This window comes from Lepidochelys kempii, chromosome 11, assembly GCF_965140285.1.
Source record: "Lepidochelys kempii isolate rLepKem1 chromosome 11, rLepKem1.hap1, whole genome shotgun sequence".
NCBI classification, from domain to species: Eukaryota; Metazoa; Chordata; order Testudines; family Cheloniidae; genus Lepidochelys; species Lepidochelys kempii.
In genome coordinates this window covers 50,667,109-50,693,418 of record NC_136390.1, presented here as the reverse complement: position 1 = coordinate 50,693,418, position 26,310 = coordinate 50,667,109, and the positions used below count along the sequence as shown (strand labels likewise).

Below are 26,310 nucleotides of genomic sequence, written 5' to 3'. Positions count from 1 at the left end.
AAACTCTACCTTCAGTTGTAATTATTTAACTCATTACATATCATTCGGTTTGGACAGTTAAATGTTCATTCCTTGTAGTTTCTTACTGTGAAGCTTGTCATTTTCTCTAGTTCTGACTCGAGATGATGTGCCTTTCATATGGATGCAGCATTGATTTCTTACCTCATTTCATAGCAAAATAGACCATAAGTGCCCGAAGGAACCAACTGTAACTTCAAAATGTTTCACCACTTTGAACTACAGCTCTGTGAATCAAGGACTGTGTGCAAACCTTTTCTTTTCTACCAAGAACTACCTCTGCAGGTACTTATTCTTGGGAGCACATACTGTCCTGCCATGAGTCCTAGAGCCATCTAGAAAGTTGTGAGCGCTCCCCATTACTGATCCAAATGTTCACAGACTCTGACCACCTCATTTCTTCCCAGTAAGTCTCAGAATCTTCTCCTCCCAAGCCAGTGTAAGAATTGGAATTTTGTTAGCAAATAGTTATTTTTAGCATAAGCATAATCTGTGGGCAGGATTTTAAAGTATTTTTACTGGTCTGTTAGACATATAGAATGATTAGCACAAGATCTGCACCATCTCATACTTTTCAGTGCATTGATAATGATGTGAAGTCTGGTTGCCCAACAGTGTATGTCATGAGAGAATAAGAGTGAAATCCTTGTTCCATTGAAGTCAGTGGCATAACTCCCTTTGATTTTCATTGGGGCCAGGATTTCACTCAAAGTATCTGGCAGATCAACTCACCTAATGCTTCAAGTGCCCCAGGACTGGGGCTCCTTAGTGTTCGGTGGGGTTATGTGGTTGGGCCTTCTTTGAGCGGGAGCGTCTTCTTGAGCGCCCAACCAAATATGACCATTTTAAAATTTTGGTTTATGTTTTTCCCTCATACTAAAGCACTACAAATCCCTGAAGGTGTTGTCTTCCCTGGGATCACAGCCAGAATGCTTCAGAGTATCTAGATTTCAGAGTAACAGCCATGTTAGTCTGTATTCGCAAAAAGAAAAGGAGTACTTGTGGCACCTTAGAGACTAACCAATTTATTAGAGCATAAGCTTTCGTGAGCTACAGCTTACTTCATCAGATGCATCTGATGAAGTGAGCTGTAGCTCACGAAAGCTTATGCTCTAATAAATTAGTTAGTCTCTAAGGTGCCACAAGTACTCCTTTTCTTTTTTCAGAGTATCTAAAGAGCCAATCTCAAGGAGCTTCATGTGTTTGCATATCAATGAAAATAAACACATTCCTCATTTTAAAAAAAATATGTACAGCTGTAAGACTGAGGCAAAGTCAGCACTTCTCTGGGTTAACACAAGGAGCAGAGTGACTGACCTCAACTGGGCCATTTTAAATTTGAAAGCAAAATGCATATGCGCATAGAGAGAGCTTTATTTGTATAGTCAGCATAACTGACAGATGCATCTGATTAGCGGGCAAAGTTTCTGTGTTCAGTTCTGTAACATAACAGTGTGAGTCAGGATTCATTGTTAAGCAGTCTTCCCTCTTTCAGGTCAGTGAAATCATTACATTTATCCAAGGGGTAAAATGGGGTAAAATTTGAAAGAGGAATTATTGTGAGGTATTGGATATTTTTCGCTCATCAACAGTAGAGAACCATGAGATTTTGAAGCAGGCAGGCCAACGTAATATGTCCCTTCTTCAGGAGCTTCCCCAGAAAATGTTTGTAACTTTTCATGATAGCTGTTACCATGTAATTCATTTAATGCTGTTTGAAAGCCACGTACCTTTTTGATTTGACTCGCATAACAGGAAGGCCTAACTTAATGATCTGAAAAATCTGAGAGGTACACACTAAAAAGCCACATCTTAATCACCTCCATAGAAGGAACAAGAAATGGGTTAGAAAGAGAAAACAAAGAAACATGAGCTGGGAGAGAAAGCAATGCAAGAAAAGAAAATGAGGACCTGGAGATAGAAAGACGAAGGTAGGTTCACCTGTAATTGTCAATGAAAAGTACTGCTGCTTAGGAAGTGAGTTTTAAATATTTACTAATGTATACTATTAAAGCTTGTTAGAAAATGGATTTTTTCCTTGTGGTAAATGTTGACAAAAGAAAAATGTTAGTTTTTATGAATTTCCTCTGAGGAAAAATTGATCTTTTTTTTTAATTGAAAAACAAAAAGTTGTAGATTCTTTTTTTAGTTGAAAAGGTAATTTTTTCCACAACAACCTCTTTCTAAGTGAAAACACAGTTTTTTCCTCTGAATATTTCTACAGAATATTTTTCAGCCAGCCATATATTGTGATCATTTTACCGTGCTAAACTTTAAATCAAGGCAACTTCATTCTTTAGCAAACAAAAAGCATGCCTTTATAAAGAAGGCAATAGCCCTTTCCAGAAAACGACTCTGGATTAGCTGCTTTCAACCATAAGGCAATGAACTGAAATTCAAAAATGAATCAAGTACAAAATAATCGTGTTCCCTATTTTAGTTTGTCAGGATAACCTTAAAGCTCCATGAAGGACATCAATAACGTAATTTCTTTTCAAGTAAGAAAACAATTGCTTCAATCCCCAAACCTCTTTTCACTTGAGAAATATAGTGTAGATCAGTCACCTCTGCAGCATTAGCCATCTAAAATGATTATATCCTTTTAAATTTACAAAACAAATGTAAAGTTTAGCTGGATGTAATCTGAATTTTGGATGACTGGTAGATTATTCATTACTCCTACTGCTCCCTATCTGGTTTGCGTTTTCTTCCAAGCTTTTTATTTTTGTTGGCAGAACAAATATCTATTCTTTCTTAAATGAAAGATTGAGGAAAAAGAGAAAAGTCAAAACTGAGGTAAAACAAGCAACTCTAAATATATCATGCTGTTGAACATAGTCCATTTATTTCTTTCACTCAAGTTGACTTCAGATTTTTTTTTTAAACTGCCATTATGTCTATCTACTACACAGAGATAAATCTCTTAAGTGGTTTCAATGATTTCGTATCAGCATTATTTCTGCTCTTCATCTGACTGCTATTCAGACAATCTAAGAGCATCCAGTAAAGTAATTCAGGATCCGTAGTGATCCTGCATACTTCTAACTCCGTTATCATTAATGGGCATTATTCATGTAAGCCTCCCATGTACAATCATAAGGTTACATCTCTAAATTAAGGAGATATAATTTGATTAAGCCTTAAAAAACTTGTCTTAAGTATTACAGGTACATCATCCCTCAGTTTCATTCCAAGTGCAGTTTAAGAGAGCTTACATTATGTTATCAAATACTGTATATATCTTCTGGAAAACACAAAGTTTTAAACAGCATTTGAAAACTTCATAACATCCTTTAATACAGTCAAGTGATATAACATTTGGCTTCTAAATTTTCTGCATTTTCCCCTCCCACACTTTTCAATCAGTCTTTAGTATACAGGTCATTTTATTGTTGTTTGCCACATGGAGTCATGGTTCTCTGTTCCTAACTTTTCAGTGGAAATGGTTATGAAGCTGGATGACTCAGTGCAGAAGTAAAGTCCATGATCTCTTTCCTCTGTAGGTCATTGTTTGAAACCTAGACAAGGCTGGTAACAACTGAAAATCTTACCATCTAAAGTTTTTTGTTTCTTTTTTCCTAAAAGGCAGTATATCTGTAGTATGTTGGCAGAAGCCTTGCTTCAGCTCTTGGTGGGCACCACACAGCCTACAAAAACTATCCCACATGGTACCCTTATTGGTAATTTTGGCAAATAGGCGAGGACTTAATGGGCATGGAGACTGAACTTCAGTGAAAAATAGATGGTTCTGTGTTCATTCAAACCTTGGCTGAGACTCCAGTGAAGGTCTACGACATATATCCTTCCCCCCTAATCCCTAAAGGACTCCCACTGAGACAAGATCAATAGTAATACTGGCCCAGAGAAGGGGAAGCCTTCTCTTGTCTGATCTGACAAAGGATCCCAGTTTGAGTCTTGGTTGCAATGAACAGGCTGCAATGGCGTCAATGAACATGCATACGCACAAATATGCAGAGGGGTAACTGGTTAAACATGGCTTTTGACTGGCCTCTGTTTGGCAGTTGTAAGATTGTCAATCTTGTATGCTATCCCAGCATAAAATTCACTTCCAATATTTTTTAAAGATGGCTAGGATACCACCAGTAGCTGATAAACTAGAAAGGAATAAAGATTTGTTTTTTGTGTAACATCTTTAATACCAGACAAAGAACAGACCAATATATGGCCTGCTATAGAAGCAGATTGGTTTCCTACCGCACTCTTACTTTCAAAGATTTCCTTGAGACAGAAACAGATCTTTGAAAACTGGGTCACAGGCCATGGAAATATATTTGCTGCTGCAATAAAAAAAAAAAAGGAAGGCTCCTACTGTACTGTAGAATGCATAATTAGCACATAGTCTTTGGGCTTTGTTCTCCTCTCACATGGGTGCAAATGCGGATTCGCTGAAGTCAATGGAGTAAGCAATGTGAACAGCTGCAATAAGCGAGAGGAGAATACAACCCTTTCTGTCTAAGACAGTTGTAAGGACTTAGACTCTTATTGGAAAGATCTTGGTACATGTTTGTGTTTGTTTCAATATAAGTCCTTACCACCAAACTGCCCCCAAAGACTCTATTCACAAAAGAATTCCTCTGAAGTAGGATTTTTACAAGGTTCATTTAGCTGCCTTGTGGCTTCCTTCTTTGGGTCTCTTTCTCACTTCTGCAAATCTTAGTTGAGCAGCCAGAGTCTTTTGAAAGGTCAGCAACTGCTGTAATAAAAACACTTGTGTCATAAATATAAAGGGAAGGGTAAACACCTTTAAAATCCCTCCTGGTCAGAAGAAAAACCCTTTCACCTGTAAAGGGTTAAGAAGCTAGGATAACCTCGCTGGCACTTGACCAAAATGACCAATGAGGAGACAAGATACTTTCAAAGCTGGGGGAGGGGGGGGAAGAGTTCTCTCTGTCTGTGTGATGCTTTTGCCGGGAACAGAAAAGGAACAGAGTCTTAGAATTTAGTAAGTAATCTAGCTAGATATGCATTAGATTCTGTTTTGTTTAAATGGCTGATAAAATAAGCTGTGCTGAATGGAATGTATATTCCTGTTTTTGTGTCTTTTTGTAATTTGAGGTTTTGCCTAGAGGGATTCTCTATGTTTTGAATCTGATTACCCTGTACGGTAGTTACCATCCTGATTTTATAGAGGTGATTCTTTTACTTTTTTCTTCAATTAAAATTCTTCTTTTAAGAACCTGATTACTTTTTCATTGTTCTTCAGATCCAAGGGTTTGGGTCTGTGTTCACCTATGCAAATTGATGAGGATTTTTATCAAGCCTTCCCCAGGAAAGGGGGTGTAGGGCTTGGGGAGGATTTTGAGGGGAAAGACGTTTCCAAGCGGGCTCTTTCCCTGTTATATATTTGTTAGACACTTGGTGGTGGCAGCAATAAAGTCCAAGGGCAAAAAGTAAAATAGTTTGTACCTTGGGGAAATTTTAACCTAAGCTTAAAAATAAGCTTAAAAATAAGCTTAGGGTGTTTTCATGCAGGTCCCCACATCTGTACCCTAGAGTTCAGGGTGGGGAAGGAACCTTGACAGCTTGATTTCCAATCTGGATTGCTTACCTTAACACACAGTGAATCAGTTGGAATATCTCAAAACAAGGCTGTGAAGCTGAGTAATGCTTAGTAATGTTTTTACAAAATTATCAGACTTTGGTTTCCTTAAACTTAGGACAAATGCCAAAAAGCGGTTTACATGTTCGCAGGGTTCATAACTTTGGCTTAGAAAGTTCTGACAGAACAAGTACATTTTGGGATTCTTTAGACATTTGTAGATAGAACTGTATGTTCTTTGTTTTTTTTAAGTCAAAAGTTTAGAAGATTTCCTGGATAAATTCCTTTTGTGATTCTTTTGCTTTGCATTTAGTTTCTTATATAATATACCGTATCTAATTATCTGTTCATTCATATTCTATCATCTTTGTATTCCTGCAAGACATTTCCATGGGATCTTTATTTTTAAGCTTTTTATGCTGGCATTATATTGAAAGAGATACCAGTGAGATTATGAAATGACAGGACAGGTCTCCTCCCTAGAGAAGCAGGTCCTATAATCCTGTACAGAGCTGCCCTTGGGCTCTGCAACCTTTTTGTTTTCTTTTTCCAGTTGTCTGCTGTTACCTGCATGTAAGAACAAATCCAGGAGCCTTGGAATTGTTGGAAGAAATGGCCTCATGCCGTGGTTCTTGGAGGTGTGAAGAGGCATTGCAGAAAGTACTTCAGTGAGGCTAGCCCTTGCTCAGAAATTGAGAACTTTCCACTGATTCATTATTTAGGGTGGCATAGACTGACTTTCGCATAGGCTTGCAGGTGATATAGAGAATACTCCTTCTGTTCCTTAACTCTCTTTTCAATACTGTTCTGTCTTTCTGCCCTCTGACCTTTTGTCCTTTCCCTGCCTTATATTTTCTCCCTTCCATCTTTCCTAAATCTAACCTGTGTTTAACCTTTCCCTGCCATGGCTACTAGAATGCTGGTTCTCACTGAGATGATTTAGCTCTCCTGATGCCAGCAGTTGCTTGCAAAAGGTCAAATTCTACCTCTTACACCTTTTGTGAAGTGAGTGAGGTTGTACAAGGGGTAACTGAAGGCAGAATTTAGCTGAAAGATTTAAAGGTGATGTTACCTTGATGCTGTTTAGGAACAATTAAAATTAGGAGTGGAAGATGTTTCACTCACAGCTAGAGAGAAGACCAGGAAACCATCTTAAAAACAAAAAATATTGCACATAAATCTTAATATATACAATTGGACCAGTTTCCAATAATTGTTGGAAGGGACTGTCTTACTATATTTGTGCAGTGCCTAGCACAATGGGGTCCTGATCTCAGATGGGGTCTCTAGGTGCATAAAATAGTTGCATATTTTGTGTTTCTTATTTCTACTTGTAAAATGGTTCTTACTGTGTTCATATTTCCTTATAATTGAGTTAAGTTTCTTCTTCAAAGCATCCCAGCATAAGAATAAACCATGACATTGCATTGGCCTTTTCTAGGTTTTCTTCTATTTGAAGTGGCGTATTTGTGGACTAAGGCAGGAGTTTGCTTTTGGGAAAGAGATAGAGAAGAAACTTTATCCTTAAAGTTTCATTGGTTTGAAAGCACAACATCTGCTATACTCTGAACCTGCTTCAGTACTAATGTCACTGTAGGGAGATCTCTTCTTCTTCTAAATCAGTGCTGCTCTTATCAGTACATGTCAGAAAGATTTGTAGCATTTGGGTAACCAAAGGAAAATTGAGCGATTTAAAAGCATGTTAGAGGAAAAAGTCTGAGAAAACCAAGAACTTATTGATCTTAAAAATCTAATACATTGGACCTCAGGAAAGGACTAATTAGGGAATCAAAACAAATGTTCATTTTCTTTGAAGATATGTTTGGTAGCCATGAGACCTCCAGTCCTACAAGCTGATCCCCTAAGAATGCTTTAGTTCTGCTGAAATTAGAGTAAAATTTGAGCTTGTAACAGAAATCTAGTTAGGACTGAGGCTCTGGAGACACTAGAGTTCCTCTATAACAGGGGTGGCCAAACTTACTGACCCTCTGAGCCAAATACGATAATCTTCAGAAGGTTGAGAGCTGGGCGCACCTGCTGGGGATTGGGGCTTCAGCCCTGCAGAAGGGTCGTGTACCTAGGGTCTTCTGCCCTACAGGGAGGGGGTCTTGGGGCTTCAGCCCCACAGGAGGCATCTGCCGGGCCTCAGGGCTTTAGCCCCGCTCCTGCTGAAGCCCTGAGCCCCAGCAAACTCCTCCTGCAGGGATGAAGTCCTGAGACCACCCTTTCCGCTGGGCACAAGTCCCTAGCCCCACCATCCCACCGCAGGGCAGAAGCCACAAACTCCCCTCCCACCTATCTGGAAGTGGAGAATGTGGGGGCATGATAGGCTCCATGAGCCACACTTTAACTGTAAAAGAGCCCCGGTTTGGCCACCCTATAATTATGCCCTATAATTATGGCTGTCTTCTTCAGAAAACTTCATTTTTTAATGTTTCAGATGTAGATATTTATAAATATTATTTATGAATTCCTGTATACTTACTATGGTGTTATATATCCCCTAAGCACACATTAGGCCACCTGATTATAGATCTGAGCTTTTCCATAAGCACTATGACTGTGTCACTTATTGAGTCTACTCTAGAGGAACCCAAGGGTACTGTATACAAGTTGTAGTCAGATGTAGGACATGTATTTTTTCTTAAGTATTGAGCTATGCTAAATAACTACTATATTACATAAATTTAACCTTGTACTGATTATACTGTATGTCAAAGGTGATATCTTTTTATATGGCCAGAGCATAGGTAGTAGCTAAGGAATGTATGCTTTAGTTATCCAAAAATGATTTCATTTGCACTCTTCATGTTTTAGTTTCCAGGATACTCATGATATGAGCAGACATAAGGACGTTAATGTAAACCACTTCTAAGGCTAAATTTATTTACTTCCATCCCTTGGAAGCACCTGTTACCTTGGCCAAATAGTTATGGTTGATGCATTTTGTCACAAAGGCCTATGCATTCACTCCCTTCATTCATAAAGCTGGTCTCAAACTTCAGTGAGCCTCCACTTCCACGATCTTTGTCTTCCTGGAATGGAAAAATCCTGCATAGAGGATCATCCGCAGTCTGAATCTTTGATTTCAACTTTGTTTTCCAAGATCTAACATTCTTGAAAAATACTTCAATCACAAAGACACTGAACCTCATGTTTAAAGTGAGTTTTTATTCACATGATGGCAGTTAGAGTAAATTTGAAATATGAACATTTATAGCTCCAGCAAAGATTTTGCCATACAGCAAGAGTGGTTGGGGAGGAAAAGAATCTCAGCAACCTGTCTCCACTGACCCTACTTTATAAGATAGTCTCAGAGGGCCAGTTCCTGTCAGAGAGGAAAGTGCTGCTTAAGTCAGTGTAAACTGCACCATTCTCAAAGGTTGAAACATGTCTATTTCAAACTGAAGCTACACAATCTCATTGCTATTGACCTATCTCCTCTCATCAATATAGTCTTTCATTATCTTTTACCTAAAAGAAGTACTTCAGTAGAGCAGTAGTAAAAGCCCCCACTATCACCAAGACCTTATACAGCACCGAGTTCCATGCCGAAATAGTGCTGTAGGCAAACTAAACCTAATCAGCTCATAGTAAAACAATCTGATTAGCAAAGAATAAATCCTGGTTATAATAACCTTCAAATTGTCTTCTGGGATTCTCCTTCCAGTGTTGTAGTTTTCCATGCAACTGTATGAAATCTATCCCTTTATTCGAAGTGCCTGTATAATGTTGTCCTTCCCCTTCTGGAGTATGAGGTGTGATCTCCTAAAATGGTTGTCCCAATAACTCTTCTAAAAAGCCCCTTCTTTTGATACTCTCTCTTTCTCAGGCAATTTTCCTCCTTCCTTTTGTCTCTAAACTTTTCCAGTATGTGATCTATTTCCATGACCATAAAATCCTCCTCCCCTGCCCCTTGGATCTCCTTCAATCTGGCATTTCTCTTTCTTGCTCCTCTGAAACCAAAGATGCTAATGACATTTTACCAGACAAATCTAAAGGTCTCTCTTCTTTCCTTGTTCACTTAGAAATTTCTGCTGCCTTGGATGGAGTTATGTTTACACCCTACCCGTTTCCTTGCCGAACATCTGTCTTGACTACTACAACCTCTGATTCATGGATGACATCTACTCTTTGCCTTACAGTTCATTGAAAATGTCACTACCAAGATAACTTCCCTCCTCCCCAGCTTGGATAACAGCTCTGCTCTTCAATATCTATATTGGCGTCCTCTCTTTTTCTGCACCTATTAACCTAGCTGACACATTCATAGCATACCATACTAGTCTGAGGGCTATTTCTCCAGCAGCTGTGAAGTGCAAACAAGATTCCCTTGCAAAGCAATTTGATTTTTTCATTTTAGTGCTGGCTATCCATTTAAAATATGGACCTTCACTCCAGTAAATAATATTTTTATTAAGGATAATTATTCTACTATTGATTGTATACTATGGTATCGATACGACTATGATCAATTCGGCTCGAGTGACCAGACTTTTTTACTCCATAGACTTTCCCTGCATTCATCCAAAAAATATGTTACCCTTCAGTCTGCCATTTTCCGCACTGGCCAGGTACAGACAGTTGAGAAGTGCACATCCCTTCGGTTCAGGGGGTGTGGGTCAGGTACAACCAATGGCACACACACACACACTTGTGCCTTTGCCTTTTTCTCTGGTCTCACGGCCGTGTTTTAGAACAGACCAACCAATCAGGGTGGGCCACATTGTTTATGTGGTTGCCCTCATTGTATAATTGATGCATAATTAATTTTTAGGTCTATCTATTTTTTGTAGCCAATTAGATTTTGAATGTGGGTAATTTTGGATTGATAAGTACATAGGAGTCAGCATAAATCGCTATCTGGTCACCCCGTTTCCTGACCACAAGTCACAAGCATAAGCTTTATTTTTGCAAGGCTTGCATTTTGCAGAATACGGAAGTTAGAGGCCTAACATTTGCAATACTTCTATTATGTCAAGCTTGACATGACAGTTGTTCAATTTATTCACACTTAGATTACCTTAGTCTCTTAGATTCACCTCTGAATTTGGCCCACTATGTCCAATATGGCTTCTTCCTATTGTCTTTGTCTTTAGTGGCTGCCATGAAAGTTGAGCTAAGTGCTGGCAGGTAATGTATGATTACTACATGATGCTAGCCAACATTGTCACTTGTTTGCCTCTGGACAAAAAGATTTTCACTTTGTCACTCTTAAGTACAGAATGAAAATTCATCTTTGAGAAAACCCCTGTTGCATATGAATCAAGTCCTCTTTTTAAATGAATATAACGTAGACAATGCCTTCTTATAAAACAGACTATATACCCCATAAACATTCATTAGGACACAAGAAAAGTAGTCAAAATGTAATGTATTTCAAGCCTATAATATTTCATAATTTTTATTTCATTTTAGAAAAATCCGTTGTTATATTGAGACAAATCCTAAATGATTAAACTAATGAACCCTAATGAAACTAATCCTGCTTCCTTCTGTAATGTGTTTACAAGTAAAATTAAAGAACTGCCAACTGATTTATTCTGCCAAGCAAATTGTCTAGCCACAGTGCTATGTAATGAAATACATCAGTCTTGTTTGAAGCAGGAGCAGAAATTGGAGATCAAGCCTGTTGGAAAGACAATGATCTCAGACTTTTCAATTAGTAAATGGATAAGAGAAATATTCCCTGAGGCAGTGGTTCTCAACCAGGTGTCTAGGGATCCCTGGGGGGTTGCGAACAGGTTTCAGGGAGGCCACCAAACAGGACCAGCTTTAGACTCGCTGGGTGAAGCCCCACTGCATGGGGCTGAAGCCCTGAGCCCTGCCACCTGGGGTTGAAGCAGAAGCCTGAGAAACTTAACTTCTCATTGCCCCCTGTGGTTTGGGCCCTGGGCAATTGCTTAATGCCAGCCCTGGCTTTTATATGCAGAAAACCAGATGATGTGGCACAGGTGGGCCATGGAGTTTTTATAGCCTGTCGGGGGGAGGTAAGGTGGGGGAGCTCAGAAAGAAAAAGGTTGAGAGCCCCGCCTGTTGTTTCCTCATCTCGGGTGGAATAACCCAAGCTGCAGCAAAATATAAATGGTGCTATAGCATGAAATGCTAAAAAAGGAAGAGTGCAAAATGAGACCTAGAAGTAAGTAGGAACTATTAAGAAGAAGAACGTAATTCAAGTAATAAATTAGAATTTCAAAGTAAACTTCATTGTCCCTATGCATTCTGGGAAAAAACGTTAGATCATTCTCAAAGAATTAAAAGATAAACCTTTTTTTAATTAAAAAGTTTGTAAACAAAGCGAATAATAAGAAGATGAGACTAATAAGAATATTCACAATACAATTAATATGATCATTCTGCTGGAAAGACTCTTTTCAGTTTTAATGCATTTATTCTGTCTTTTGGCCGAGAAATTGGTGAGTATGCACTTCTAAGGATAAGAATATACCTATATTTCTTAATGTATGGATCGCTGTACACAATTTTGTTCATGAAAAACTGATGCCAGAGACCAAGGCTTGCACAAAAGAATCCTTTGCATTAGGGTGTTCTCTTATTTAAGTAGCCACTTCAGAGTGTCCCATTTGAAGCTGGTGGGCTGCTTCATCAGGAAAGAACCGGTGCCATGCCTCAGGTTGTTCCAGGCCCTTGTCTTGGGGCACAATTTATTATTCAAAACCCCATGAAGGAACACAAAACAAAACCATTCCCCTGGCTAACGCGGGTGGCAGTCCCAAGAGGCCTTTCCTGCTTTTCCGCTCTCAATGTCCTGAAGGAAGTCATACCTAGGCAACCTTTAATCCTTTCCTGGCTGTTACACCAAGGTTTCTAGTACAACTTTTTTAGGTCTTCGGTTAGGGCTTGATCCTGCACCCGTTGAAGTAATGGCAAAGCTCTCATTGATTAAATGGTGCAAGATCAGGCCTTTTAAGATCACTTTTACCGGGCAGCCAATTTTTTTCTGCATCCTTTGGATGGTTACTTGAAGACAAGTTTCACCATATGTTGCATGCTCATGTAACTTGCATTCAGTTACAGTAATTTAGCCTCAATTTAGCATGTTGCATAAGTTTAAGCATCAGTGGGCCTACTCACTAGTTTAGAGGTAGAAAAGTGCTTAAGTACTTTGCTGAATCAGGGCCAAAGTATGTACAGTATTCTTTCTTCTTTTTCCTTTCTATGTATTTCATAAATATTCAATTGGTTTTGTAACACTGCAAAAAAGTAAACAGTCTGAAGAGAGAGGTGCCTGTCACAGTGTCACAACTTTATAATAACTCTCTACAAAAAATGAGAGCTCACCGTGCAGACAGTTTTAACAAATAATGATGAGGGGGGAGGATTCTGTGACCATTGGCTTTCAGCTCCATGAGGAACTACCTTGTACTGTAGAATCATTGGCCCAAACTCCCTCCAGTTCTCTGTCCCCTTTTTTGGTGCTATAAAACTTCCCTAAATGGGTAGGAGGGATTCCAAGGCAATGTAGAGCTGGTGTAGGCCTCCCTCCAGATTTGCATTTTCTTCCTCCAGTCACGCCAAATAGAGCTATGGATCTAGGCCATTAAGAGTTTATTTGGGGTTGGTGTGTGATATTTGTCATTGACAGTTCCATAACTTTTGACTAGCATATACATTTTGATTATCAAATTGATAAAGATGTATTATAGTGCAGCCGTGTCCATTGCTGGCTCGACCTCTGGTGGCCTCTCAGACAGCTTGTGCATTTCCTCTGGTAGGATTGCAACTGGATGGCCCCCAACCACTAATGATAGTATGGCCAGGATAGGATAGAGTTGCAATGTAAACACATACATATGAGTGTTTAAATTCTACAGTTATGTATCTCCACTCGCTGTAAGTGCTTCAGGGCAGAGATTATCTTTTTTGTGTGTTAGAACAGTGCCTTGCAAAATGAGACTGGAGCAACTAGGTGCTACCACAGTACAAAAAATAAATAGTAACATAATAACAGCTCAGCTGACATGAGAAGAAGCATCAAACTCACTGTCTTATTCATAATATAGTCCACATGAAGGATTGATTTTTATGGATTACTTATCAAAGAAAACCTTTGTCAAATGAATATATCCAGTGTAGAGTGGCAGAATATTCATTTCAAAGGTTCATTTTTTCACTTGATTAGAAATTTATGGTTAGTACAGCTGGCTGATAGATTATTTTGTGTGTGTATGTCCTGTAAAAGCATAAAAATCAGTATTTTCCAGAGCCACTTGAATGATAAAAAGAATTACATCGTGCATTTTATTTCCCAATTGAACTTTACCTTTTAAATGAAATTAGACCCAGTCTTGAAACCATTGAAGTCAATGGGAGATTTGCCACTCACTCCAGTGACCGCAGGGCTGGACCTATCACGTTACTGAGTACTTATCAATTAACAGTGTCTTTTATAATCAGACTGTATATTCAAAATAAATGAAGTTTAACCAGATAATGGGCAATATGTGGTTTTGATCAGAAGGTATATAAAGACTCTGAGTGAAAAATCCTGACCCCACTGACGTCAATAGCAAAATTCTTATTGACTACAATGGGATCAGGATTTCATCCTATGTGACGATATGGTATAAAGCCTGTATCATCAGGGGGATGGGGTGACTGCATTATTCACTATTATTATTTTGAGTAATTGGTAAGCAAAAATATCTGAGCCATCCTCTTTAATGGACAGGGTAATCTTTTCCCCATTCACTAATGACAAATGCTTAGAGACAAGGTAGGTGAGGTAACATCGTTTATTGGACCAACTTCTGTTGGTGAAAAAGACAAGCTTTTGACCTACACAGAACTTAAGGGATTTGGCTTAAACTTCAAAACAAAAGAATTGCCTTTGGACTGAGAGACCAAGCATGGAAACCTTTGCTCCAAAGGACAATTTCTGAGAAAGCGGTGAAAGATTCAAAAGAGGCGCTTAGAATGGAAGTTAGAATGTAACCTGAACTACGGCTTTCTCTCCAATAAAAGCTATAACAAACTGTCTGGAAGCACATGGGCAGTCCCTCTTGCCTATAGAAATCATTGAGACTCTGCAGGTGCCCATCTGTTCGTATTCAATTGCAGGGTCAGAACTTGTATTGAGAAACAACAACCAAATTTTTTAAAAAGTGGCTACTTTCAAGGCTCACAAAAAAGATGGAAAAGTGAGAAATTTAAACCAGCCTTTTGTCCTAACTGTAATATGTTTGTCTTGTGCTGACGACGCATAAAAGATCAGTAAATCTTATTTTTTCTCAAACTTCGCGACAAGCATGCCCCATTGTACTAACAAAAAGTGAACGAATAAATAAAAAACGCACGTTTTCCCCATCACTCAGAAGAAAACCAGCTTACTCCTACCACTAGCAAGCCTTTATTCTCAGCTGCAGCAAATTAAAATATATTCTGTGCTGCTGATCTGCTTGAGTTCTCTTGGTGGTTTTTGTAGAATGAATCTCTGCCATTTGACAAAAGTACAGTCTGCTTAATGCATTTGGAAACAATTATGAAGTGAAACTTGTTTCCTACATGAAATAATGAGAATCTTCCCTAAGTGGATTCAGACTGGAGCTGTGTTAAGACTGGCAGCTACAGATTTGTACAGATCTTTTTTTCCATTTTGGATCTAAAGCGCTTTCACCCCACTGAGATTCAGTGGGAGTTGTGAAATCTGGAAAACTCATCTGAAACACTGAAATTATGCATGGTTTCCACCAAGCCTATAAAATTGGGAGCTTCCCCAACTTCCTTCAGGATCATTTCTCCCACAGGCCCAAGTTTCTGATTTTTCTTTGACTCTCCACCTCCCGTGCCCCAAGACAGTGATTGACTAACCAAATTGAGCCCTGTGATTCCATATTCAGCCAACAATCTCAGCCTTATTAAACACAGAGAAAATGTATCCACTTCTCAGTTACAGTAAATGGGGTAGAAATGTCTCCCCATTTGGCATAGAGTCAATATAAGGAATGTACAAGCTCTGCTTCCAGCCCCAGCATAAAGGACGTGTCTGACATAAGTACTAGGTAGATGGAGAGGACAGGGCTATTCTCTACTTACCAGACCCCATAGGGAATCATAGGAAGCAGAGTATATATTAGAGTAGCCTTGAGTCTGCTCTGAATTACAGCTGGGCCTGGCCTTTTGTTTCCTGTGTTGTATTGAAAACTGTAAAAACTACAAGCCATCACTTTAAAACCTAAGGAGTTTACTGTTCTGCTTGCAGGGTAGGGGTTCTGTAAGAAAGCACACAATCCAGAGTCAATATGCAGAAAGCCAGCAGAGTAAAGTGTAAAGAGTAAAGTGTGTGTGTGTGGGGGGGGTGGATGAGTTCTGACTCTCTGTTTTAGGGAGCAGCCTGCTTTGTCTCTCTCTGTTTTGGGGTTCATGTGTGTTATTCTGAATACTAAGAAATAAAGTAGTAGTATGGTACAATCTCCAGTGGGAGTCTTTTATGTTTCCATCAAAATTCTCTGTGTGTATGCTGTGAACAGAACCCTTCCCTCATGCCATTCCTGCCCCAAGTGCAGGAAAATGATATGCAACAATGTGACCAATCACAGTGTTCGCACATCGTTATGATTGGTTCAGCTTATGCACAAAGCTGTCTGTGAGATCAGAGAATTTGCTTGAACAGAGTCAGAATGGTGATAGCAAACCATCACATCAAGAATGAGAGACAGATTTTTAAAAAATCAAATATAAATTCAATGGTCAGTCGTACACATTTCCAAAGAAAAAGCAATATCAGACTCCCATCTTCCTAAGCGTGGGGAGAAGAGTTAAGGTAGTTTTGACTGTTTTAACTCTGAATTTCTATACTTTCAAATATATGTGGGTACCAGTTTCTTTATCCCCACTTCTCCACCTACAACAAGGCACTCACTTGTCATCCCCCTCTTAGTACAAATGCGAAAATTCCTCCATTTGTAAAACTAAACTCAACTTCTTTCTGAGGTTTTGAAATACTCAGCTAAATGTTTTTACCTCCTTCACTTCCCCCTCTTCCGCCCTGTTGCATGTCCTCCCCAATCCCAGCTGGGCCTGGAAGTGCACCAAAAGTGTCACTAGGTTTGTTTTTTCTTGGGAGATTTCTAGCCCAGTTTGGCAGACTCAAGAAGTTTGAATAAGCATCTGTATTTCTGAATGTTTATCTGAACCAAACCCTAATTCAGAGCTGTTTAAGTGTTACCATTGCTAGGAAAAAAAACCCTAAAACAAAACCTTATATGCGTCTGAAATTTGAGATCGGGGTTAATGAAACCATAACATAAGCTGGCTCCATTTCAAATGATTTTAATAAAACTCACATGTTTTGGTGAACAAGTTAGACTCTTTTTTTTTTTTTTTGTAAATAACAAGTCTGTTTTCTCTGTTTCAGTGCAGTTCCTAATCCCTCTGGTCATGTACGGAAAATATTTATGAATGTTGGATGTAGATTTCTGTGTAACATTGTTCTGACAAGTATTGTATGAATCTGTAAGCTATATAACATCATCGGTTAAAACGTTTGTTCATTTTTAGAGTGCCTTTTTGGGTGTCTTTTTCTATGGAGCAGATAACACATCATTTGTCTTCTCAATAAACTATCACTGATGCAGGATGTGTGTTCATCTTCCTAGAAGATTTTTTTCTCATAAGCTCTATTTTTTAATTTTATATATTTTATTTATTTTATTAATCTCCATAATTATTTATATTATATAAATAAATTATGGAGATTAATAAAATAAAACACAGACAGGTGAGCCTCAGTATTTTACGTTTCTTTTATTCACAGGAATCGGTGTGTTTTATAGTTCTTTGGATTTAGAGAAAGTTACAAATCTTAAATGATATATTTCTGCCCTTAAGCTATACCACACCATCAGATTTTAAGCAGAACTCCCCACTGATTTCAAGGAGTTGTGCTTTAAAACTAACAGCACACTATGGCCCTTTGTTTTGAAAATTCTGGAGGTGAATCTGAATCTTGCACATAGAGAAAATTAAATATAGTGTCAAGCAGCATGACAACACTTAGAACAGACATTGCTAAAAAATATCCCATGACATTTCTAGAATCAGATGAAACTGGGTTATTTACAATCAAACTTGAGGCCTGTTATACTTCCAGTAAAGTCAAAAGTAGTTTTGTCATAGAATTCATTGGGAGAGTGGGGTCAGGCTCTCCTGGAAGTGTTCCAGTTTTTCATATGCCATCAGAAACTACGAGGTTACTTTTCATCTGCCCTCATTCTGTTACATGTAACTGAGGTTGAGCAGCTTCCTCTGTTTGTAGCAAAATATTCTCAGAGGGCACAAAACTGCAGAAATCTACTGCAACAATGGGAGAAGCAAGTTACAATGTACAGTGCATCCATTCCAGGAGGAAAAGTGGTGTTAATAATGTGCATGGATATAACGGATGCTTCTCTGTGTCCAACGCCCCTGCTGTGATAGGGGGCAGAGATACACATTGTACTTCCTTCTAATCCTCAGAAAAAAACTTCAGAGAGAGCATCCATGCAGGGGCCACTGCCACTGGGGGAGTCTTGTAGTAGGGTTTCAATGAAGTCACATTGCCAAGGAGATGAGGGTGGTAGTGGGTGTCAGAGCCAGTGTGAGTCACTGTCCTTCCATGGAAATCCCTGGAAATCCACCAGGGTTGGGAGTACGCCCTGCAGCCTTTTCCACAGGGGGGCAAACCCAGCACTATGGTGGAAAAAGAATTTAGCATGAGTGGGGATAATTTGGCCTGATAATCTTAGGAAAAGCCATAAACCAATGGTAATGTTCCCCACCTCCCAGTCACTGTCTTTAAGCAGAGTTTAAAAATGGAAATGACAATCTTCGTCATTCAGCTAATGTTTGATGGCAAAAACTTCTCACCATATGTCAAAACTCTAGCCAGACAATAGTTTAATCCCACCCTTTACACTCACACACACAACAGGTCAGTATCTTAGAAATGAAATTCACTACCATGTTTTTTTAAAATGGCACGAAACAAAGTTTAAAACAAAAGCCTTGCCATTAAAAATGCCTTTATACTTAATGAAAAGTGAAGTGTTACTTATATTAAACAAACAAACAAACAAACAGAAAGCCTTCCTGGAAAGTGCTGGGTCTGATACACTGAGGGGTTAGGCCCTCTCACCTTCCACTGATTTTGGTGGGTGTTGAGAGTACTCATTATCTTGAAGGACTGGGCCTAATGCAGGTATTGAATGGAATGGTGTTGGTACACTTTTCATAAATGGGTAAACAAAATCATCTGGCACCACAGGTAGGAAGAAAAGGAGCCTACGAAACCCCTTACAACAACTTACTTCAAGGATTCTAACCGACAGAGGCTGTCGTGTGTTTTGAATGTGCCTTAAAATTCTAATGAATTCCAATGGTTTTGAGCCATCTCCCATAGTTCCTAGAAAGGACAATATTCCACTACAGTCAATGGGAGTTTTCCTGCCTTAGTATCATGCCCCATAGAGTATTCATTTGGTTATACTAACCCTTTAAGGTCCACCCATTGTTAATTATCAACAAAATCACAATAAGCAGGCTCCAAAATCTCCTGATTTTACAGTACAAAGCTATTAAAATCTCAATGTTAGGGAACCTGCCTGCTTGATTTGAAAAGCTTTAAAACAAAACAAATCTCTTCATATCTTTCTGAACCATATGGACAAACATCCCATCAATGAGCTATGAAAACTAGCTACTTCCCTCCTCTTTCACTTTACCTTATAACTGTGTTAATCTGGTTAGCTAGATCCTGTTCACAGAAGATGTGTGCACTAGTTACTTACAAAGCCATTTGTGATCTAAAAATAGAAGTCATTAACAAGGAAATGATGGCTGTTCTCACAATAGCTTTGGTAAAAATTTCTTGAGACAGCTGTCAAGTTCCAATTTCCCTGACCTTTTTTTAAAAAATCATCTTCCTCACAGATACAATATTAATTCCACCAGCTTTTGGAGCAGACAAGTCCTGCTGTTGGGGAAAGGTCTCAGCACAATGAAATTGATTCCTAGTCTGCCTGAAGGTTGATCTCACCGAGGTGAGAGCAATGTGACAACAGCCTTTTCAGCAGGACATGTATAGTTCAGGCTCTTGAGATCTGGGTTGCAATAGTGCAGTCCTATCTTTAGCCCTGATCCAAAGCTCGCTGAAATTAATAGGAGTCTTTAAGTTGACTTCTGTGGGTGTTGGATCAGACCATTCCATCATGAATTGTCAACGTGGTGATTGTGAAGAGTTTTTTCGGTGGATTGCAACCACCCTCCCTTGCTTTGTTGCTTAGATGGGTCCTGCAGCTTTTTTTCTTGTTGCAAAAGTGACAGTACAGAAAAGGAAGAGAATCACTGCCTTAGGCGCAAATCACATTGAAATCCATGTGGATTTTGCCCAACTGAGGACTACAGAATCAAATAATTGATTTAAAGGGTGTGTGTGTGTGGGAGGGGGATTCTCCCCCCACTGATTTTCAGAAATGTCCGGCACCATTTGCTAAAATAAAGAGCATCCCAACAGGCAGCACTACTATAGTACAGGAACGTAGAGAACACTACTTTCAGGAAGGGCTTGATGAGAGAGAACAACATAGGAGGAAGGAATAATGCTTGAATGTTGCTCTGTCTTAGCTCACTCTAATTTTCGCTTGAACAGCGAATGCAATTTTAAACATTTCTCTTATTTTCCTAGTCTCTGTTGTCTTTATTTACATGCCCCAATAGTCTACTGGTAAGTGAATAGCTCTGCTTACTTCTGCATTACGAGTCCATGGTCTCTGTAATCCACGTAGGAGCATTAGAGGGAATTTTACTTTCTCTTAATCCCTTATGTGGATAAGCAATTCATGTCACAATCTAGTCCTAAGCAAATATGAATATAAGAACAGCCATAGATGGTAAAAACAATGGTCCATCTAGCCCAGTATCCTGTCTTCCAACAGTGACCAATGTCAGGTGCTTCAGAGGGAATGAACAGAACAGGAAGTCATTGAATGATCCCCTGTCATCCACTCCCAGCTTCTGGCAGTCAGAGGCTAAGGACATCCAGAGCATGGGGTTGCATCACTGACCATCTTGGCTAATAGCCATTGATATACCTGCCCTCAATGAACTTATCTAATTCTTTTCTGAACCCTGTTACAATATCCCATGGCAATGAGTTCCACAAGTTGACTGTACGTTGTGTGAACTTCCTTTTGTTTGTTTTAAACCTGCTGTGTATTAATTTCATTGGGTGACCCCCCAGGTTCTTCTGCTATGCAAAGGAGTTAATAACACTTTCTTATTCACTTTCTCCACACCATTCATGACTTTATAGATCTCTATAGTATCCCCTCTTACTCATCCCTTTTCCAGTATGAAAAGTCCCATTCTTTTTAATCTCTCCTCGTATGGAAGTTGTTCCATACCCCTAATCATTTTTGTTGCCCTTCTATGTACCATTTACAATTCTAATATATCTTTTTTGAAACGGGGTGACCAGAACTGAACGCAGTATTCAAGTTGTGGGCGTATCATGGATTTATATAGTGGCATTATGATATTTTCTGTCTTCTTATCTATCCCTTGTCTAATGGTTCCTAACATTCTGTTAGCTTTTTTGGCTGCTGCTGCATATTGAGCAGATGTTTTCAGAGAACTATTCACAATGGCTCCAAGATCTCTTGCTGGAGTGGTAACAGCTAATTTAGATCCTGTCGTTTTGTATGTATAGTTAGGATTATTGTTTCTAATGTGCCTTGCTTTGAGCAACAAAATGGCAGATGAAATTCAATGCTGATAAATGCAGTCACCCAGTTTTGTGAGATTCCTTTGTAACTCTTTGCAGTCAGCTTTCGATCTAACTATTTTGAGAAATTTTGTATCATCTGAAAATTTTGCCACCTTACTGTTTTACCCTTTTTTTCCAGATCATTTATGCCCATACTGCTCCCAGTACAGATCCTTGCAGGACACACTGTTTATCTTTCTCCTTTCTGAAAACTGACCATTTATTCCTAGTTTTTGTTTCCTATCTTTCAACCAGTTACAGATCCATGAGAGGACCTTCCCTCTTATCCCATGACTGCTTACTTTGTTTAAGAGTCTTTGGTGAGAGACCTTGTAAAAGGCTTTCTGAAAGTTCAAGTACATTATATCCACTGGATCCCCCTTGTCCACATGTTTGTTGACTGCCACTCAAAGAATTCTAATAGATTGGTAAGGCATGATTTCCCTTTACAAAAGCCATGTTGACTCTTCCCCCACAAATTGTGTTAATTGCCCACCCCATGAAATCTCTCCTTACGGTGTCACCAATGGTTTTCCTGCAAAGCTAAGGTGTGATGCTGTATGATTGAAATATGACCATTATATAATTAATATTACCACTGTTAGACAATTGTGACAAACTTATACAAAATATATCATGTAAGGTATCAACAGAAAAGTTAATATTTGCTAAATATGGTTATCTTGTTTAAATCCATGTATCATCACTGTATCTGAAGTTTTGAATATTGGCTATGTAATCTATGGTTACATGGTATGGTTCATGGAGTAACACCCACAAGATAATTTACATATGCTCTGGCCACACATTATGAATGACTCTTCAAGTTTGATGGCCCATTAGGACAGTTCATTCTAACCATGGGCCAAAGAAGAAGCCTGTCGCACCTGGTGAGCCTTCCTGTGGATGGCCCACCCAAAATATGCATAATGGCTGCCCCTATGCATTAGCAAGCCATGTAAGGGCATGTGACTTGCTCATGTGACCCTGGACTCCATCTTGTTTTCCACAAACTGTGCTGTAAGCTCTGTTTTGGGACAGTAAAATTCCAAGTACATGGTAGAGGGTATAAAAGACCCTTGAAACATCTCCATGTTGCCTCTTTTTTGCTCGGATTCCCCGGACTGTGGATTAACAATAAAAGGAGCATATTTGAACTATGGACAGAGGACCATTGGAGTCCATTCCAATCTTTAGGAAGTTACCAGAGATTTTACAAGCCAGCAGTCTATAACATCACTGCTATAATTCTGGTATAAGAACATTGCCATTATTGTATGTACATGATCTATTAACCATTTTAACTCTCTTCTTCTCTTTTAAATAAACCTTTAGATTTTAGTTAGTAAAGCCATGTGATTATTGGGTAAGATGTGAGTTATATAATGACCTGGCTATGTGGCTAATCTTCTGAGATCAGAAGCCCCTTTATTTGATTAAATTGGTTTTCAATAACTACTCACCATAAAGTCTAGTGTCTAGGTGGTGAAATAAGTGCTGGAATACCTAAGAAGACTGCATTTTTAACTTCTTGTTAACCAGTGTGGTGACACAGAAGTTTAGTTTTGTCATTGGCTTGGTATATCTAATGATCGAATAACTACTAGTGTGGGGTAAGTCTGCCATATTTCTCAGCAGTTTGTCCTGAATCTGGCATCTTCAGCTGCGACACACTAAGGCACAATGACACAAGACTTAAGGCTATGTACCAAACATTGGCAGCAAAGGCTCTCTAAGAATGTAAAATCTGGAATATGGTTAGATGATTTTCTGAGTGATATAGGCTGTTGAGATTGTTATTTGTTACTGGCTTTTGTTAAAAATGTAAGCCCACATCTTACCTTCTTAGCATACTGAAGTGGAAATTGACATTGATATGTATGATATCAGACATTAAAATGGATCGTAGTTTGTAAAATATAGTAAGGTGCAGAGTATATTCTTGCCAACACTCAAACTCATTTTTGAACTTCTAATGTGTTTAACTTTTAAAAGAAGGACCTAAAGATAATTCAACAATAAGTATTTCAAAGCCCAAACTCCTGCCATTCTTCCAGCTGTTTGCAGGAGTGAAATCTAATATTGACCAAGAGATGAAACATTCTGTTTGGTTTAAAAAATGTGCAATTAACACAGACTGCAAAAGTCAGAGCTATTGCACAGCATAACAACTATCTCTTCTGCAGGGATCCACAGAGAAATATTCAGTATGGTACTTTTCCTTAGTTGCCTGAGAGATTTTTGAGGGTGTTTAATAATTAAAGAACAGAGCTTTATTGACTATGGTGCTCAAGAACAGCATCTTAAAAGGGCCAATCTATAAAAAATAGCTTTGTTTGAAAATAACATTGGGCTCCTACTGACTTAACCATATTGTACCTTTACAGTAACTTTTTTTTGTACTGTCCTATTGGTTATAACTCTTTGGAAAGAAATCTAAAAAATATTTCAAGACAGGCTTTCTTGCTTAGTGGCTTTATATATCCCAGGGTGTTTTTCTGAGGATCAGGACTGTATACCCTGGAGTTCAATTAGATAAATGTTCTGTCCTTAAAATTTGTCTGAACACTGTGTGAAAACAAATATTAGTTACTGTGCGTAAAGGCATAGGACCTTACAGATAAAACCTTAAATATTTGACGCTAAAATCTGGCACAGAAAATTGCAAGGGTGAAGTTAATCCAAAATCTGTTTTGTTCTTCAAGGACCCAGTCCAGTAACGCACTTAAGCATATGCTTAGTTTTAAGCATGTCCCATTATTTTTTCAGCTTGCTGCACCCAAGCCTAATTTATCCCTTTGAATCCTTCTACCAATCTCATCTACATGCCTTCTCCCATTCTGTCCCTTATGCCCATCTTGTTTGTAATATAATCACTCCCTCTTCGTTTAAATCCCTTTCTTAAAACACAATCCTTCCATTAAGCTTTCAGTAATGGTCAGTTAAACAAGGACATTTTATTTTTAAAAAGGAAAAACTGCATCATTTTGAGTTTGGAATTTATCAGGGTCTATATGTGTTTGAGTTTGAGCCCTGTGTGGCTAAGATTGTGCATCCTCTCTATCTGTATATCACTGAGACTATTAGTACAATTAATCAGTAATTATAAAGCTGTAGCCCATACCCTAATGTTACTCGAACATAGGTTTCATAAACTGACTTTGGAATAAGTTAAGTTTTACAAGTCAACTTTTGCCCATATGTTTTGTAGGGAGAAAAATGACCCATATGTTGTAATATTGTAGCCATAATACACATCTATTCAATATGTTTCAGTTAAAGTGCCTGAAGTGGTACAGATAAATGAGATCTGATCCATATCTATCTTTTTAAACAAAGTACATCTTCTGAGTGTTACAGACACTGGAAAAGAGGATATTCCACAGGCCCAGGGCTGCAGAGGCAAAGACACTGGAAATTCCCTAGGTTCCATTCTCCTATTACCTTCCATTTTAGAGGATATATTTCGCTAAGCAAGATATTTGTATTGTAATAACTATACTACATCAGACAGAGCCAGCCACAGTTCCTGCAAAGGGAGTAAAGTTACTAAGTGTCACTAAAGCATATAAGATGAAGGAAGTCGGAAAAGGACAGGGAAATGTTTAAAGAAAAGTGAAGTGATGAATATGTACAGTTCAAGTGTGGATTTAGGCCAAAGAAGCATTTTCCAAATGTTTTAGCAATGTAGTTATTAGTTTAAACAGGAAGAACACAAAAACAGGAGCACAATACTAACCAGACATACACTGATTCGTGTTATGCTTGTCAGAACTAATCAGATTAGTTCGAACAGCCTGCTTGGATATGATTATGTTCTGAATCATGAATTTGCCTTGTTCAGATAATGTGATGTGTTCTAGGCTCAACAGAAGCTAAATTAAGAACTTTATTTGAGGGGAATAAAACCCACAAGAGAACTATGAACCAAGCCACTATTTTTAATTGGATGTGTCTGAAACAGAATAATAGTGACAGACTATCACTGAATAATTACAGCTTAGGATACAGGAGTGTAAGAATAGAGTTCATGAAAACAAATCATGCTTGTTTGCCTTAAAGGTGACTTGTCAAAATGTATTGTAGCACCAAGGGTCTCTAAGGGAATCGGGTGAGACCACCTTGTCTAAAATAACTTTAATGTAGCCAGAGTCCACACACAGCATTGCCTGCCTCCCCTAGAACTATTAACAGGCTACTCTATCCCTGCAAAATATACTTTTGTTTAAATTTTTCCATTCCCCCAGCATCTCTTTCAAACCCAGCTCAGCTAATTTGGGATAAAATATCTGTGCCTTTAAAAAACAAAAACAAAAAAACCCAACTAATCATGATGTATTAAAAGGCCGGGGTGTGTGTGTGTGTGTTGGTTAATTTGTTTATTTTCTTGATTTCGTATTTTTGTTTTATTTTTTCTGTTTGTTTTTCTTTTAGAAACCCTATATCTCGTTTTGCTGAGGTGGTCCTTGGAAGACTGAAGAACCAGCAGATTTATTTCACCACAAGAGACTCAAAACACCTGAGCAAGTAAGAAGGAAAATATTTGTATTTAAATCTTTAAAATTGTATGGGCCTGTGTCCCTGTTCTGGCTGATAGGCAGCTCATACTGCAAAAGAATGTGCACTTCTGGAATTCTGACTGCCAGAAAAAATAGCAGATGTGTGGCTGTAACTTCTGCGACTGTGATTGTCAGTGGAAAAAAAGTATGAGTCGTGTCTTGCTGACCTCCCTCTTTGGCCCTTGTATGAGAAGAATCTACACAGCGGTGCATACTAATACCTTTACAAATATTTCTCCATATGTACTACAGCATAAGCACTAATTTTGTGAGCATTTCTCTTTTCTGTAAAGCGGTATGTATAGCAAATACATGGAAGTGGGGCTCTACTTTCTGAGGGCCCAATCCTGAAATCACGAAAGGACACAAGTAGCTTTGAATAGTTAATTGGAATCACATGAGTAGGTGTT

The 26,310-nt window shown here is 38.6% G+C and overlaps 1 long non-coding RNA gene across 6 annotated transcripts in view; it reads left to right on the top strand.

The window, feature by feature from the left end:
* The window catches only part of LOC140895725 (uncharacterized), a 91,791-nt gene that overhangs the window by 9,069 nt on the left and 56,412 nt on the right, over window positions 1-26,310 (top strand). For all 6 annotated transcript variants that reach the window (XR_012154326.2, XR_012154325.1, XR_012154321.2 and 3 more), the window contains 2 exons: window positions 1,774-1,949; window positions 25,776-25,868. This is a non-coding gene — a long non-coding RNA (uncharacterized LOC140895725). The remainder of the gene's footprint in view (window positions 1-1,773; window positions 1,950-25,775; window positions 25,869-26,310) is intronic.